We start from the raw sequence: 15,351 nt of genomic DNA, 5'->3' as shown, positions 1-15,351 counted from the left end.
ATATGTATGTATTAAATATCTTCAGACTTGGGTGATGTGCCGTATTAGATAGAACATGCATTATTTAGTCAGACAGACTTGTATTTGATTCTAGACTCAGGTAATTACTTGCTATGGGGTAAATAGGTTAGCCTCACCGAGCTTCAGTGTTTTGTTTTGTTTTTTCAAGTATAAAAATGGAACAAATTATAGCTGATTTACAGGTGTTTTGTGTGGATGAGGTAGTATGCCATATTTAAGTGTTTGGCAGAGATTTAGTTATTATTTCTGAAATTACTTTTAATTATGAAATTTATTGTTATTTAATTGGGGGAAAAAACCCAAAATGATTATAAAATTAAGAATATAACTAAAGTCTGTGTGAGAGAACTCTTCCTTCAAGCCTGTGTCTTAAAGTAGCAATCCTCAAAGTATGGTTCATAAGCCCTTTGGGGATTCCTGAGACCCTTTCAGGGAGTTCTGCAAGGCCAAAGCTATTATTATGTTAATTCTAAGATGTTAATTTTCTTTTTTTTTACTATGTTGACATTTGCACTAATAGGCACAAAAGCAAGGCTGAGTAAAACTGCTAGCACCTTAGCATGGGTCAGGGCAGTGGAACCAAACTGTCCTAGCAGTTGTAGTCTCCCCTGTCACAAATGTCACTTGCACTTAAAAATGTCTTTGATGAAGCAGTAAAACTTATTCATTTTATTAAGTTTAAACCCTTGACTCTGTCCTTTTACTATTCTGTGTGGCAAAATGGAAGGCACACGTAAAATTCTTCCGCGGCATCCCAAAGCACAGTGTTAGTCTTGAATTAAAACCCTTGGGTAATTGGGTTGTGAGCTAAACTAGCTGCTTTTTTTCATGAGACATATTTTTACTTGAAAGAGCAACTGACAGACAAGCTATGGTTATTTACACTTGGATGTTTTGCAAATATTTTTTTCAAAACAAATTAAGTGAGCCTGTCACTTCAAGGTAAACAACTGGAAGTATTTATTTTCAGTGAAAAATGTGGGCTTTCAAGTAAAAAACAGAGAATTTAGAAAACTTGTCTCTGCCACCATGAGCTTGGTAGATTTGCTATATTCAAAGTCTTTTGTATTAAGATTGTGATCATTTTAATTAATGTGTTTTTGGTATTGTAAAACGAAAAGTATTGATATTTGGAATATCTTCATGACTCAGTGAACCAGTATTTTCCAAATCACCAATGATGGATGATGTTATAAAATCATTCATGAGTTAAAAGATCCATTCAAAGTACAAGATAGATCAAAGAATTTTAATATAATGGAGTATGAAAATTTAGCTGACAGTTTCATATTCCACACTGAAATTAGAAGGCTTAAGAAACTACCACTTGTTGAATTTTGGTGTAGCATCAAAGAAGAATATCCAGAATTATTAAAAGTGTTACTAAAATGCTGCTTCGTTTTCCAACTACATATCTGTGTGAAATGGGATATTCTTCATCTACTTCAAACAAAACAACATACTGCAATACAGATTGAATATAGAAGTGATATGAGAATCCAGCTGTCTTCTACTAAGCCAGACACTAAAGAGACTTGCAAAAATGTAAAACAATGCCACTTTCCTCACTAAATTATTTTCTTTGGAAAATATAGTTATTTCCAGAAAAAAAAATGTTAACATGTAGCAGATACACCACAGTTACTTTAAAATAAATCTATGAATATTTTAAAATTTTATGTTTAAATTTCTAACATAATGAATACTGATAGCAATAACCCACATAAACCAAAGTTCCTTGGGTTCCTCAATAATTTCAAGACTGTAAAGTGTTCCTGAGAACCACTATCATATGGAATAGGCTCAATCATGAAAATAGATTGAAACATTATCAATAGACTGAACGATGATTGTTGGAAAGATCAAATAGACTGAAGATCATCAATGCTATTAGAGTATTCTGCCTATCAATTGGCCACCACCTTAATTGTATCTGTACAATATATTTCTCATTTCACACATATACATACACTTTCTATACATATAGGTAACTTCACAGAGTGTTGTGGTTGACATCCCCACTCTGGGGACTGGGACAAAAGAACTGGTGGAAACCATCTTACAGATCCTGAAGCTCGGTTGAAACAGTATCATAGCCCTGGCCATACCACTGAATAGGTACTGGGTATTCTTTTGTCTGTTGGCTCATTTTCAATCCCTTTCCCACCCCAACCCACCCTCTCCATGGCAAGGGTTGTTACACAATTCTTGAAGTGGGTCTCTAAATTTCCTTTGAAATTAATGATTACCTCTACTTTGATGACTCTTACACACTGAACCAATGTAAAGTTGAAACGTTAAGACTGAGTCACCTTCCATTCTTCCTGAGGAGGGCATTCACTCATGTAATAAATATTTGTCAAGCACATACTATATGCCATGGATTATGTTAGCTGCTGGAATAAAAAGAATAGACAGGGCCCTTGCTCTCCAGAAGCTGTAGTCTAGTGGAGAATTAGGTAATTACCATGTGATATAATAAGGGGAGGGGGTGTGATGTGCATGAGGAGGGTGGGAATGGGACATCAGGGAAAGATTCTTGAAGAAAGTAACATCTAAGTAGAGACCCAAAAGATGGATCAGTCATCTTGGGCTACAGGATGGGGCTGTGGAGTCAATGAGGGTTTGAAGGAAGAAAGAACATATCTAGGGGATGTTATCTATTGGGGACATATGTTACTTTAGGGAGTGACATATTTAGGGAATGTTACAAAGAAGCCTTACTATAGAAAATTGCCTTAGTTAAATCACTTTAATTATAAGGGTATAGATAAGATCAACATAATTTTCTTGAGTTTTAGTTTGAGAAGTAGAATGGTGTATTTAAAAATTACTATAGTACATTTAAATACATTTAACTTAAATCAGAATCACCATTACCTTATAAAACCATCACTGGATTAAAAAATATTTAATATTTTATTAAAAAACTCAAACATTTTGCATGGATTTTCAAAGATTAATTTAGTACATGGAAAAGAAAATTACTCTTACTTTGTTCAAGGCACTGTGGTCACTGCTGAAAGAGATACCAAAAAATACATAGAATAGTATGTATGCAGGACAACTCTGCAAGAAGAGTTCCGACATTTTTTCTTTCCTTTCTTTAGACATTCAATAAATATTTATCGGCCAGATCCTGAGGAAGTATTATTAAAAAGACAGAAGTTGCCCCTGCCCTCAGAGAGCTTACAGCACAATGGTGCCAAATTAGTTGGCTTTCAAATTTTGGTCACAACATCAGACAAGGGATAATTCCACAGGAGTAGTAAACATCATGAAATAGAACTTACTCACCTTGGGAAAAGTTTGGATCGATGGAGAAGAGGGTGAGAGCATTGAAGCCACAGAAATGTCTTTGGGAAAGGTTCAGAGGAAGGAAACACCAAGAGGCATTAAGAGGCAGTGAAGAGTACAGTTTGGGTAGGATGGATATTGCTAATGGAATTAATATAGAAAAAAAAATTAGACATATAGGTTGGACAGACTGGAGTGACCATGGCAGAAGAGGTTTGGACTCGATCCTCTTGGCAGTGGGGAAAACTTAAATAAATAAAACATTAAAGCAAGCACCATTTGCCACACTTAAGAAGGACCCTCCTGGTTTGTAAAAGAGGCGTTCTTTCGATTATAATAAATGAATTCTTCTTACAAAAAATCCCCTATTTGTCTCACTTCAAGGTATGTGTCTGTTCCTTCATTGCATTTCAATATACCTGTTCATTTCAGTATATATTTTAATATATCAATTAGTAAAAGCAACATTTCTGATATATTAAACTTTATCAGTTATGTGCTGGAAAAACTAAAATATTTTTAAATGTCAATCCAGGAAACATTTCCTGAGAACCTCCTGTGTTCTAGAAGAAGGAATCTACTGATGACATTGAGTCTCAGCCTGTGGTATGCTATCACTCACTATTCTTAATTGGTCCAGGCTGGTTGACCAAATCAGCATGGATTGCTGTTCTCAGTACCCCGCACCAGATCAATTATATAGCCATGACAAACAGTGCAAGCCTCAGCTGGTAGCAATACTGTAAGGATACTAAAGGTATATACACACAAAGCTAGAGAGATGAGAAAAGTCTGGAGTATACACAGGGCTGAAAGAAACAGGGGTTAGGATGCATTCTTAGCTATAACAGGGAGTCCAGGGGTATGTGATTAATATGCTCCTATAATGTGGGATCATTTAAAAATTGTTTTATTTTCTATATCTCATGGCTTGTTTAGGCACAGCTAAAAAGAAAACTCTTTCGTGCAGGCAGTTTGGCCCAAGTGCCCAATAGTTCCATGCCAATGATATCATTCTGCCTTAAGGCCACACAGACACCAAGCCTGGTTATTTGTTAAATGTTGTGAAGCTGAATGGCGTGAGATAGAGCGGAAAAAACACAGGCTTCTGAGTCAGAGGTCTTGGGTATGATTTCCTACATTGCCTCTTAATAACTCTGTCACTGTGTGAACTTGGAAAATTATTTAATCCCTCTGAGGCTGTTTTCTTATCTGTAAAATGGGGATAATAGAATTTCTCTGATAGGGTTACCGTCAGAATTAGACAGTTTTAAATATGTAAAGTGCCTGATACAAAAATACGTACTAAATAATTGGCAGTTCTTATTCCCTGGATTCAATTTGCCTTAAATTTAAATTCAACTTGCATAAATCATTTGCCCCTACCTAATCAGAAAACCATTTTTAAGTGAAAAAATAACATGAACGGAACAGTCAGAACCTGCTCATTAGGATGACCAAAATGAGTGATTCGTGTTTGACAAAATGTACTATATCTAGTACTCTTTCCTTTATAAATTTTATCTAGTTTATTCCTTAAAATATCCAGTGAAAAGGACATAATTTTCCATATTTCTCAAACGAGGAAATAGATTTAGAGGCATAAGTGTCCAGGCTAGTGTCTGATTCAAAGCCTCTGCACTTAACCAACTCTCCAGGCTGTCCTGATATATTACTTGGAGCCTTTCTAGCAACTATTTTCACAGATTCATTTTTCTCCTTTTGGAGCTGTCATGTTAACGGGCAATTTTTAGAAGAGGATTTTACCACAGAATTTGATTTGGTGGCTCCTTGTTGGCAGTCCATAAGAGCAAATATAACCACACATACCGTTTTCACAAAAGCGTCCTGATTTATCAGTTCTGGCCACAAACCTCTCAGGTCCCACGTCTGGAAGATTAAACCAGAGGGAGGTAGAGTAGTCAAGACTGAGTTAGCCACTTGAGTCTTTTACTAGACAACCATTTAAACTCCATCCTGTTGATACAGTAGGTTCTTCCCTAAAGGTAATTAACAAATGAGCTTGTCTACGAAAAATGGGATGGATAGGAGGCCTAACATAATTTCAAAAATCTTAACATGTGCAGCTCATAAAAAAAAAAAATAGACATACGATTATATGTACCTTTGATTCATTACTAGTAATTTGTTAACCCTAGAGCTCAAAAGGCATCTCCACATTAACGCTTTGACTGTCTAAACCTTGTATTAATTGAGTGGTGTCTACATGCTTGCTACTGTTACTGCTCACTAGTCCGCACAAGAGCCATCTTCCAGATTTATTTTTTATTATTATGATCCCCATTTTAGAGATGAGGCTATTGAGGCTGTCGGAATTGGTCTTATTTCCTGCCAAGAAGAAATTTGAACCCAGGCAGCACTTTCTTCTATGACACTCTCTTCTCCCCTTTTGGAATAGATTCAAGGTGGTCCCTCACAAATGTGGGGAATGAACTAAATAATGAAAGAATAAGTCAACTCCAGTCATACCGACATCCATTTTCAGCTATTTCTTATAAACATTTTCCCTTTGAGAAAGTAAAACTTTTCTTGAATAGAATAGCATTATTTAAAAATTCCGTTAAGCTTCTTTGGGTGTGTTATCAGACTCAAATACACTAAATTCCTTATTGGATTAGAGCAGTTAAGGCTGGATTTTGTCACATTTCTAGTTTTAAATCTAGGGAAAAAATGTATTAATATTTACTTCAGTGTGCCAAATCAGATTCTGTTGTAAAACTAGATCAAATATGAATCACTGCTCCTTAAAATTCAAAATCTGTATGTTCAAGGTAATGAGAAACAGAGGTGGTTCTCATTTTCTGAGCGTAATTTCTCAACTCTCATTATGCTCTATTGAAGAAAAAAAATGCATTATTTCGGGTCATGTAAAAGGAGTTAAGCCATTTTTTTCTGGATAATAAGTTGTAATCGAATCACTGGAATTATTTTGGGAAAACAGCTTTCATTCCAACAGAGTCTGATGTGACTCTGAGAACTCCTGGTGTTATAAAGGAAAATTTTGATTTTTGCTTATGTAAGCTTAAATGATTTAACCTAAATCATCTTCATCCTTCAGATTAATCCTTATATGACATTTTCTCCCTATAGAATATAATCAATATAGAACCTTGAATTTTTCTCTTTTGTGTTCCTAGCATTTTGTCAGTAGCTGTTTATATTTCAAAGTACATATATTTCTCTTAATGTGATAATCATAGTGGTGCTGTATCCATTCCAGTCCCTAAACTTGAAACTGCCCAGTCAAAATTGGAGGGAATTCCTATTGTGAAGGAACTGCAAGTTGAGGGGTTGGACATTTTTCCACAATTAGAAGAAATTAACATCATGAACATTCAAATAGGTTGGAAATTCAGAGGTCATTTTGAAATACTAAACTCCAAAAAACTCATTTGTGCATCTGTCAAAACATAGGAAAATCATTCTGATTTTGAAAGAACTTTTCAATGAACTTATCTATGTGGGAAATCGCACACTGACCTACGAGGCATATGTAATTTGTGTTAAACACCAAGTCTCATTCAAAAATGAAAGATAAGCTTATATCCAATCAATTCTAGACCAGAATGTTTGTAATTTGACTGGGAAAGTTCTTAAGGGAATAAGTGATCCAAATCCAGCAGGATCCAAGTGCAGAAAGACCTTCAAAAGTGCTAAAATGTCTGACTCTATCTTTGTATGAACAAACACATTTACGAGCCTCCTAACTTGCTCTTCCTCTATATTTTGAGGCAAGTCCAGAAAGACACATGTAGGGGAAGAAACACAATAAGAAGGAGAGGAAAAGCAGTGGGAAATAGGGATAGAGAGGAGAGAGGAGTGAAGGGAAGAAGATAGTGGTTAAGAGTTTAAAATAGAGAGTCATGAGAAAGTAAAGAGAGGTAGCAAAATGGTTAAGGCGAAGGACAGTGGTAGAGGGCTCAGAGGCAGAAGATTTAACAAATGAAGAAGGCAAGAAAATAAAGAGCGAATGCATCAGAGGAGTGGAGAAATCCAAGAAAAAAAAGGGGTGATATATGACTTAGCACCAAACCTAGAGTAACATCGTAAAGCCAATATTTATACAATGGGAAACAAATCAGAGTAGGGACAATGACATTTACTGGTGGTGGATGTGGGCAGGGTAGTCTATTTCAAGAATTTCAATCTCCTTACCAGTTAGGAAAGCTTCAAAGAAGAGCTTGATTTTCTTCTTAGTGAAGGCAAAGGGATAGAAAGGTGAGGCAAGGAGGATCTTGAAGGTAGAGGAGTCCTCTTAGAAAAAGGAGAGAAAGTAAATTGGATTGTATATTTGCACCAAGTGGGATTTAAGCCAATATGCCTTAAAGCAGAATTTCCCCAAAGTTTTATGTATTTAAACATAGCTTCTACTATTACTTGATTTGTTTAAACTGCAGACCTTCTTTTTTACTAAATAGCTTATTTAAAAGGGAAATTAACAACCTAAACAGTAATATCTGTTTCGTATACTGGTTATATTCTTCTTTTCTCATATACATAAAATAAATAAAATATTTGCCATGGAACCAATCTAAAGTAATATCTCATGCCATGCTGCTTTGCATGCACATGAAGTCAGACAGTCCTAGGCTGAGAAGAAGGCAGGATGGATCTTGTCAAATCTACAGTGTTGGGAAGCTCCTGAAGTATCCTAAGGAGACAGGAAATACAGGAGAGCAATGGGCAGTGAACCCCAAGGCCTGGAAGAAAGGGGGCAGAAATGAGGAAATGGCCCCTTGACATCTGGAATGGAGGTCTCTCTCACCCTGCCACTTCTGTCTCATTCTGTTGATCAAAGCACCTCACGAAGCCAGCACGGTGTCAAGAAGTGAGGAAGTAGACTCCACTCCTTGATGGGATGAACTGTAAAGAATTTGTGGCCATTTTTAATCCACCTGGACTCATATAATCACAGGCTCAAAAACTCAAGAGTCATCAACATAATTCAAAAGAGGTGATATGAATCTGGAAAGTAATTTTCATGTTTTTTTGGAGACATCATATGTTTGGGGCTGACTTTGACAGAATTAGGTCAGGTAGGAGAGGAATAGGTCGACAGTTTATTCTAACTCTTGCTCTTATTTTGGGATGCCGAGTCTCGTAAATCCTGTTTGACATAAATACACACACGTAAACACACCCCCTCCCGGTCTATAGGTCTGTTGTAGGTTTCTTGCACTATCTTTGTTCCAGCGAACTAGAAAAGCATTTTTGTAATATGAATGGGAAGAACCAAATTAAAGGCCAACTTAATTTATTTTAACCGAAAGTAAACACAAAATGGCTTGTTTTTATATGACATCTTTCTGTGGGTGAAACACCCAATTCAAGCATTTAAAGAAACAAGTATTCATTTAAGGTAGAAGAATAGCTCCACTTCAGAGTGGAGATGGAGAAAGGATTTCTATTCCCCTTAATTCTTAACTAAGAGTAGTATTGTAGTGTTTTGTTGAGCACTTCTAGAATATTATTATTACCTCCAAAGTAGAGAAGAGAATAATTTATACATTCTGTTGACCAATAGTTAAGAAGCAGTGGAAAGCTCACAAATCTTCCTAAAACAATGGGTTAACTGAACCTCATTTTTTTTTTTTAAGATTTTATTTATTTATTTGACAGAGAGAGACACAGTGAGACAGGGAACACAGGCAGGGGGAGTGGGAGAGGGAGAAGCAGGCTTCCCGCAGAGCAGGGAGCCCGATGTGGGGCTCGATCCCATGACCCTGGGATCATGACCTGAAGGCAGACGCTTAACGACTGAGCCACCCAGGCGCCCCGGAACCTCTTTTTTTTTTTTTTTTTAACCTCATTGCTAGGGCTTGGAAATGATGCTTTTCCTGAAGTCTAAACATATCCGCGGCTCCCTCTCGAATATATAAATGTGTATGTTGCATACATAATATACATCATTTTGTGCCTGGTATTAAGCTCTTTTCACTCCATTTTGTACTGGGTCGGGTGGGGTTCTGCCAAGGGGGTGCAGGGTGCGGGGTGCGGGGGGTGGGAGCGTGCAAGGCTGGAGGGGGAGAAGGCGCTCATTCCTTCCTCAGAGCTTCCGGTTTTAATCCGTGGCTGCTTTCCTTCCTGTGCCTCCCTGCCTCACCCAGACCACTTCTCGCCTTGGCAGTGGCGGGGTTTTGCAGTTCCCAGCCCTTAGAGGCAGGCAGCCTCGCGACACCCCCTCAGGGACACAGCGCTGGTGCGGGTCCTGGCGGGGGGGGGAGGGGGCGGTCTGGGTTCAGTCCGGGTTTGCAGGCCAGCGGGGCCCTCCCCCACGGGTCAGCGACAGCAGCATGAGCCTGACTGGGCCTCGCCCTCAGAGTGGGGCATTTCAGCTGCTTGGAGCTCCTCCACGCGTCTACTCCAGGCTCTTGGCTTTGAGAAGTCCATCTCTTCTCTTTGTGCCTGTGGGAACCCACTGCTTTCTCACTTGCTACCGCGAGACCTCGGTGTCCCCTTTTTTTGCCCTTCGTGTGCCCTTTCCAATTCTTTCATACTTGGCTATATTAAATTCTCTCTGTTTTGAAGAACAGATCTGATATCTGTTTTCTGATGGACCTTGACTGACACACATGATTTCTTGTTTGAAAAGTAATTCGAATTTTTATATCGGCTCCATTCGTAGTGAAGAAATTTTGTCAATAAAGTGACTGAAAGGTAACATAGATGATAAAATAACAATATAGCGGTCATCTTGATCATTTTAAGCACGGTCTTTGAAGTTCGGGATGTACCTCCCAGAAGGCTTTAAAGAATACAATCTTTAAGAAGTTTCAGGGTTTACCACAGTGGGAGTAGTTTAAGATTAAGGAGACTCTCTAATATGAAAACTACATAACATAATGCAGACTTCTCACCTCAATATTTGGAAGCGCTCTGTAATAGGGACACTTAAATTAGTTAATCTGCACAATAATGTTGTGAATAGGATAGAAGGTAAATATCACATGCTTGTCAGCCAAAGATTGGGATTGGGATACCAAACAAGGTATACTTGTTTCAAGCTAATAGAGGGGAAAATCCAAATAAATCATTTCATACACATCTAAGTTAAGCAAGGGCATGTAGAAGAAAAATAAAACAATTGATTTCCGGTGGATTGCAGCTTCAGTTGGAATGTGTGAGACTAGGGACCATTTAAGTTGTTATGGTTCTGAGCAGAAGATGTAGCAACTCTGGGCTTCACTGGGCCCTGTGTTCCCTGTGGGGATTGTGTGCCAGGAATGATGGTCTTTTCAGACTTGTGACAGAATTTTTCTCAGTGACTGAGTGACTCTTAGTAGTAAATACAGTTAACGGAGCAAGTAGGCCAATCGTAGGTGTCAGCCCTGGGTGTTGCTGGCTTTAAAGGTGTTAAGAGGAACCTTAGGTTGGAGGAAGGTGTGGGGGGCAGTTGAAGAGTTTATTAAAAGGTACATAATAAACTTCATATAAATGTAATATCCGTGGGCGTATAAATTAAAAACTGATGACGTCTCTTGTCCTGAATGAGGGATCTGAGTGGCTGGAAACAAGACTGGGAGAGGACTTGCCTGTTACTGTGCATTTGTATTTTTTGAATTTTATGCAAAGTTTATATATTACCTATTCAAAATTTTAAAAAAGCAATTGTTTAATTCATATTTGTATTGCTCTCTACAGTTTCCAAATGGCTCCAACTTCCATAATTCTCTCTGCTCCTTACAAAAAGCCTGTGAGGTGAATATGGCAGGATTCTCCTCATCTTATGCAATGCAAATGTCTGACTTCCTTAGTATCATGCAATCGTTTAAAGCTTAGGTTAAAAACAAGGGTTTCTTGCTCCAAATCGTTCTTCCATCATATTGCACTGCCTTAGGTGTGCAAAGGATTACAAAACAGAGTGAATAGGAAAAAAAATCTGCCTTTACGAACCAGAGTTTACAGGCCAATCTCTGGGCCACGTATCCCTCGATGCCTAGTGGAAAGACACTTACTGCAGCCGCGGTAACCTACAGACCAGAAAGCAGACCAAAGCTCTACGCTATGTGAATTAAACCAATAACGTATTAAATAATGATACACCTCCTTTACTAGTTCAGGGCTGAGGACCTTATACACATTATTTGCCATCTTAGCCAAAGTATTACGAGTAGCTCTTCTCCCCATTTTTTGTAGTTGGGGAAATTGAGATACAGAAAAGTTACATCACCAACAGATGAGGTCAAAAAAATTGTAAGGCTAGGATTTGTCTTCAGTTCCTCCTTTCAAAGGCTATTCTGTTTTCAAAGCACTGGGCTAGTTGTTTTAGTGGATGCATAGGTAAGTGACAGCACAACAGTCTTAAAAATAGAAGTGTGCAGGGTGCCTGGGTGGCTCAGTCGGTTGAGCATCTGCCTTCCGCTCAGCTCAGATCCCAGGGTCCTGGGATCGAGTCCCACATCGGGCTCCCTGCTCAGCGGGGAGCCTGCCTCTCCCTCTCTCCTTGTTCCTCCCCCCCCCATTCATGCTCTCTCTCTCTGTCAAATAAATAAATAAAATCTTAAAAAAATAATAAAAGCATGCATTGTGGAGAGGAGTGGATGGCAGAGCAGAGAGAAGACAAGTACTGTGAAAGCTGTGTGATGAACCCAAGCATGATAAAAGGAGTCTGAGCAAAATGCCATGGGGTTTAAAGATGAAGCAATCTCAGCCTCCTTTGGGTGAGTTGGACATGGCTTAATGAGAGAGCTAGGATGCGAAATAAGCGTTGAAAAATGACTGAGAAATTGAAATATGGAGTGGACTTGGAGTCATGAAAAGGAGGAAAGTGATGCACTGCAGATGAAATGTGTGAATGTTTTTATGGCTGGCCAGTGCCTGAAACATAAATTATGTTAATAAAAAGAAAAATTTGTCTATTGGTTCCCCAAGATCAGGTCTCCAAGCAGCAGATGAGTTTGGTCCCCAGCTGAGATGCTGGGGACCAAACCCCCCTCAGGGGGAAAGAATACTAAATAAATAAACAAACAAATAATTTTTAAAATGTTGAATGACTGCATATAAGGCAACAAACAGAAAAGAAAGCATGAGAGCCCCTCTCCCCCAATTTTCTATCATTTTGTCTTGGATGATCTCTGAGTTATATTAGTATCTTATTGTGGTAATTGTTTAGTGCTTGCTTGTGATAAAAACAAAACAAAACACGACAACCCTCAACACTATTAAGGCACATAAGAGCTCAAGGAGAATGGCAGAATCCAGAATTCCTGTCGCCAAATATCCACTTCCCTCAGACTAGAGTAGTTTTCCAACTCTGCTCTCTAGATATGTTAGACCTTTGAAAAGTCTTCAGGGATTCCACAATGAAGATTTAAATTGCCTGGAAAACTCATCCTTTGATTTTTATCTGTTTATTTTTTTTATTTTTTTTTATTGTAGTTCCAGATAAGATGTTATTGTTAGTAGTAATTGTATTTCTTTAGAAACCCAGCTAGACAACACATGTCATTGAAATACATTCTCAGGGTTGCAAGACTCAGAAATTCTGAGCCAGGCAGAGGGCATTCAAACGAGATGCAAAGGAAGGGAAATGAGGGAGGTCAGCAACAACACAGTGTAATGGAAAGGTAGGAAAGGTACCCACACCTGCGTAGGAAGGTGTGACAGTGGTTTCCACTATGATCCTACTAACAAGATGGGGGATTTGCCCTTATGTGGTGGGGTGACCTGAGCAATGAAATCTGGCCTCTTGGGACTCCTTTCTCCTGATCTTTCTCCTGAAAGAATTGACAAAGATGACCCTCTCTTGTCCAGCTATTGTCAGTTAGGTACTGAATACTTTCTGGGATTAAAACACACTGTTACTTATTTATTTCTTTTATGCAGTTAGCTATTTTAGACAGTTAAAAATGTTATATTTCATGTGAATCTATAAACTGAGCTGAAGAATTCACTTTAATTTGTGATGGCTAGAATTGTCCAGCACAAAGTTGGACAATTCAATATAACCTGTATAAATTGCTTCTTTAATACGAATGTTACAATATATAAATACATAGGGGCACATGGGTGGCTCAGTCGTTGGGCGTTTGCCTTCGGCTCAGGTCATGATCCCGGAGTCCTGGGATCGAGCCCCACATCGGGCTCCCTGCTTAGTGGGGAGCCTGCTTCTCCCTCTCCCACTCCCCCTGCTTGTGTTCCCTCTCTCGCTGTGTCTCTCTCTGTCAAATGGGTGGGGTCTTTAAAAAAGAAAAAGGGAAAAATAAATAAATACATACATACATACATACATACACAGGCTGGGTTTAAATTTATGGAATGTACAAAGTGTCTCTTAGCCAATTCTTTTATTTTGATCTTCTTAAAGGTCATTGTTGATTACAATAGGATGACCCACATGTTATGATGTGGCAACTTGTGTAGAGTTGCCCATCTATGTATTTGTCAAAATACAATTTGATAGAATCGCTCTACTATTCCATGATAGAGCTTATGTATATGACCACGTAGTTGACTTCGTAGATGAAATCACTATTGTTTATAGTCACATGGCAAAAAAAAAAAAAAAAACAAAAAACTATTAACCAACTACAGATGGCCTTTTTCTCCCCAGTGTGGTAGGTTTGATTACTTTTCAGAATTCATCACATATATACATTATTGAGCACCTACAATCGTTTCAATATGTATTATTCACCTCTTGTGCCAGGTGCCATATTAGGCACTGTGGTTACGGCAGTGCAAAAAATAGACATGATCCTATATACCAATTTCTGAGCATACCAGTGTTTGCAAATAGTCAAGAACAATTAAGTATAATCTATAAAGTGTAAGATGTTATTGGAGGTACGTAGGAAAAATACCTGACCCAGGTGTGGTAGGTAAATGGAGATTTTCTGGAGGAAGAGATGTATATAGTGAAAGGCTTGGTAGATGGAAAGGAGTGAGCCTTTCAAAGAGGTTAAGAGGTAAGAATAAGGGTAATCTAGACGTAAGGAACAGAATGTGTAAAGGGCCCGAGGTGAGAAAGCATGGTATGTTGAGGGAACTTGAAGACCTTAGAAGAGCTGGAATGTTGGGTTTGAAGGGATATGATGACAGATGAGGCCAGAGAAGTGAGCAGTACTCAGGTTATGGACACTATTGTAAACGATTTTAAGGAAGTTGGATTTTGTTCTACGACTCATTAGAGTGATTGATGTGTTTAACCAGGGGGGGATGATCAGATTTGTATTTGTCAAGTTCACTCAACCTTCAGTGTGGAAAATGCATTGTCAGAAACCAAGACTAGAGGCAGAGTGAGTTAGAAGACATGGTAGAAATCCAGGTGAGAAATTATAGTGGTCTTAACCAGGGTAATGGGAGAGAAATTGGAGAAGAGGGGCCATATTCAAAAGTTTTGCAGTTGGTAGAATTAGCAGGGCTCAGTGTTTGATAGATTTTTTGGAATAAAAGAGAGGAACAATCCAGGGAAGATACTCTGGTTTCTGGCTTGGGAAGCTTGATAACTGGTACAACCTTTCAATGTGATGAGGAACAAAAAATAAGCAATAGATTTGGGTGAAGGGAGAAAATTTGATGAGTTTGTCTTAGAACATATTGTACCTTGGGTGCATATGGACCATTCAAACAGAAAAGTCTAGCAGGCTTTATGTGAGTATAAAGCACAGAAGAAAAGACTAGTATAGAGATCAGACAAAGATACACAAATCACCAATCTAGCATCTGAAGCTATGGGTTAGATGACAATTCAGGGAAAGTGTGTGGGCTGACAACAGAAGGCCAAGGCCAGCACACTGATTGAAGTCCACATTTTAAGAGCTGGGTTAAGACACAAGAGGAAATCCAGAAACAAAATGTCACAGAAGTTCAAGGTAAGAGGGCACTTGAAAGAGGAAAGAATGGTCAATAATGTTAGGTGATATAGAGAGGCCAATTGAGGAAAGGTTCAAGAAGTACCCATTGGATTTAGCAACCAGAAGGTCAGCGGTGTCTCCAGCGGGAACAGTTTCACTTGAGTGATGGGGATGGAAGCCAGGTCACATAGGGTTCAGAACTGAGTAGGGGCCATAG

Source organism: Neomonachus schauinslandi, chromosome 2 (genome assembly GCF_002201575.2).
Source record: "Neomonachus schauinslandi chromosome 2, ASM220157v2, whole genome shotgun sequence".
NCBI lineage: Eukaryota > Metazoa > Chordata > Mammalia > Carnivora > Phocidae > Neomonachus > Neomonachus schauinslandi.
This window is presented reverse-complemented; position numbering follows the sequence as displayed.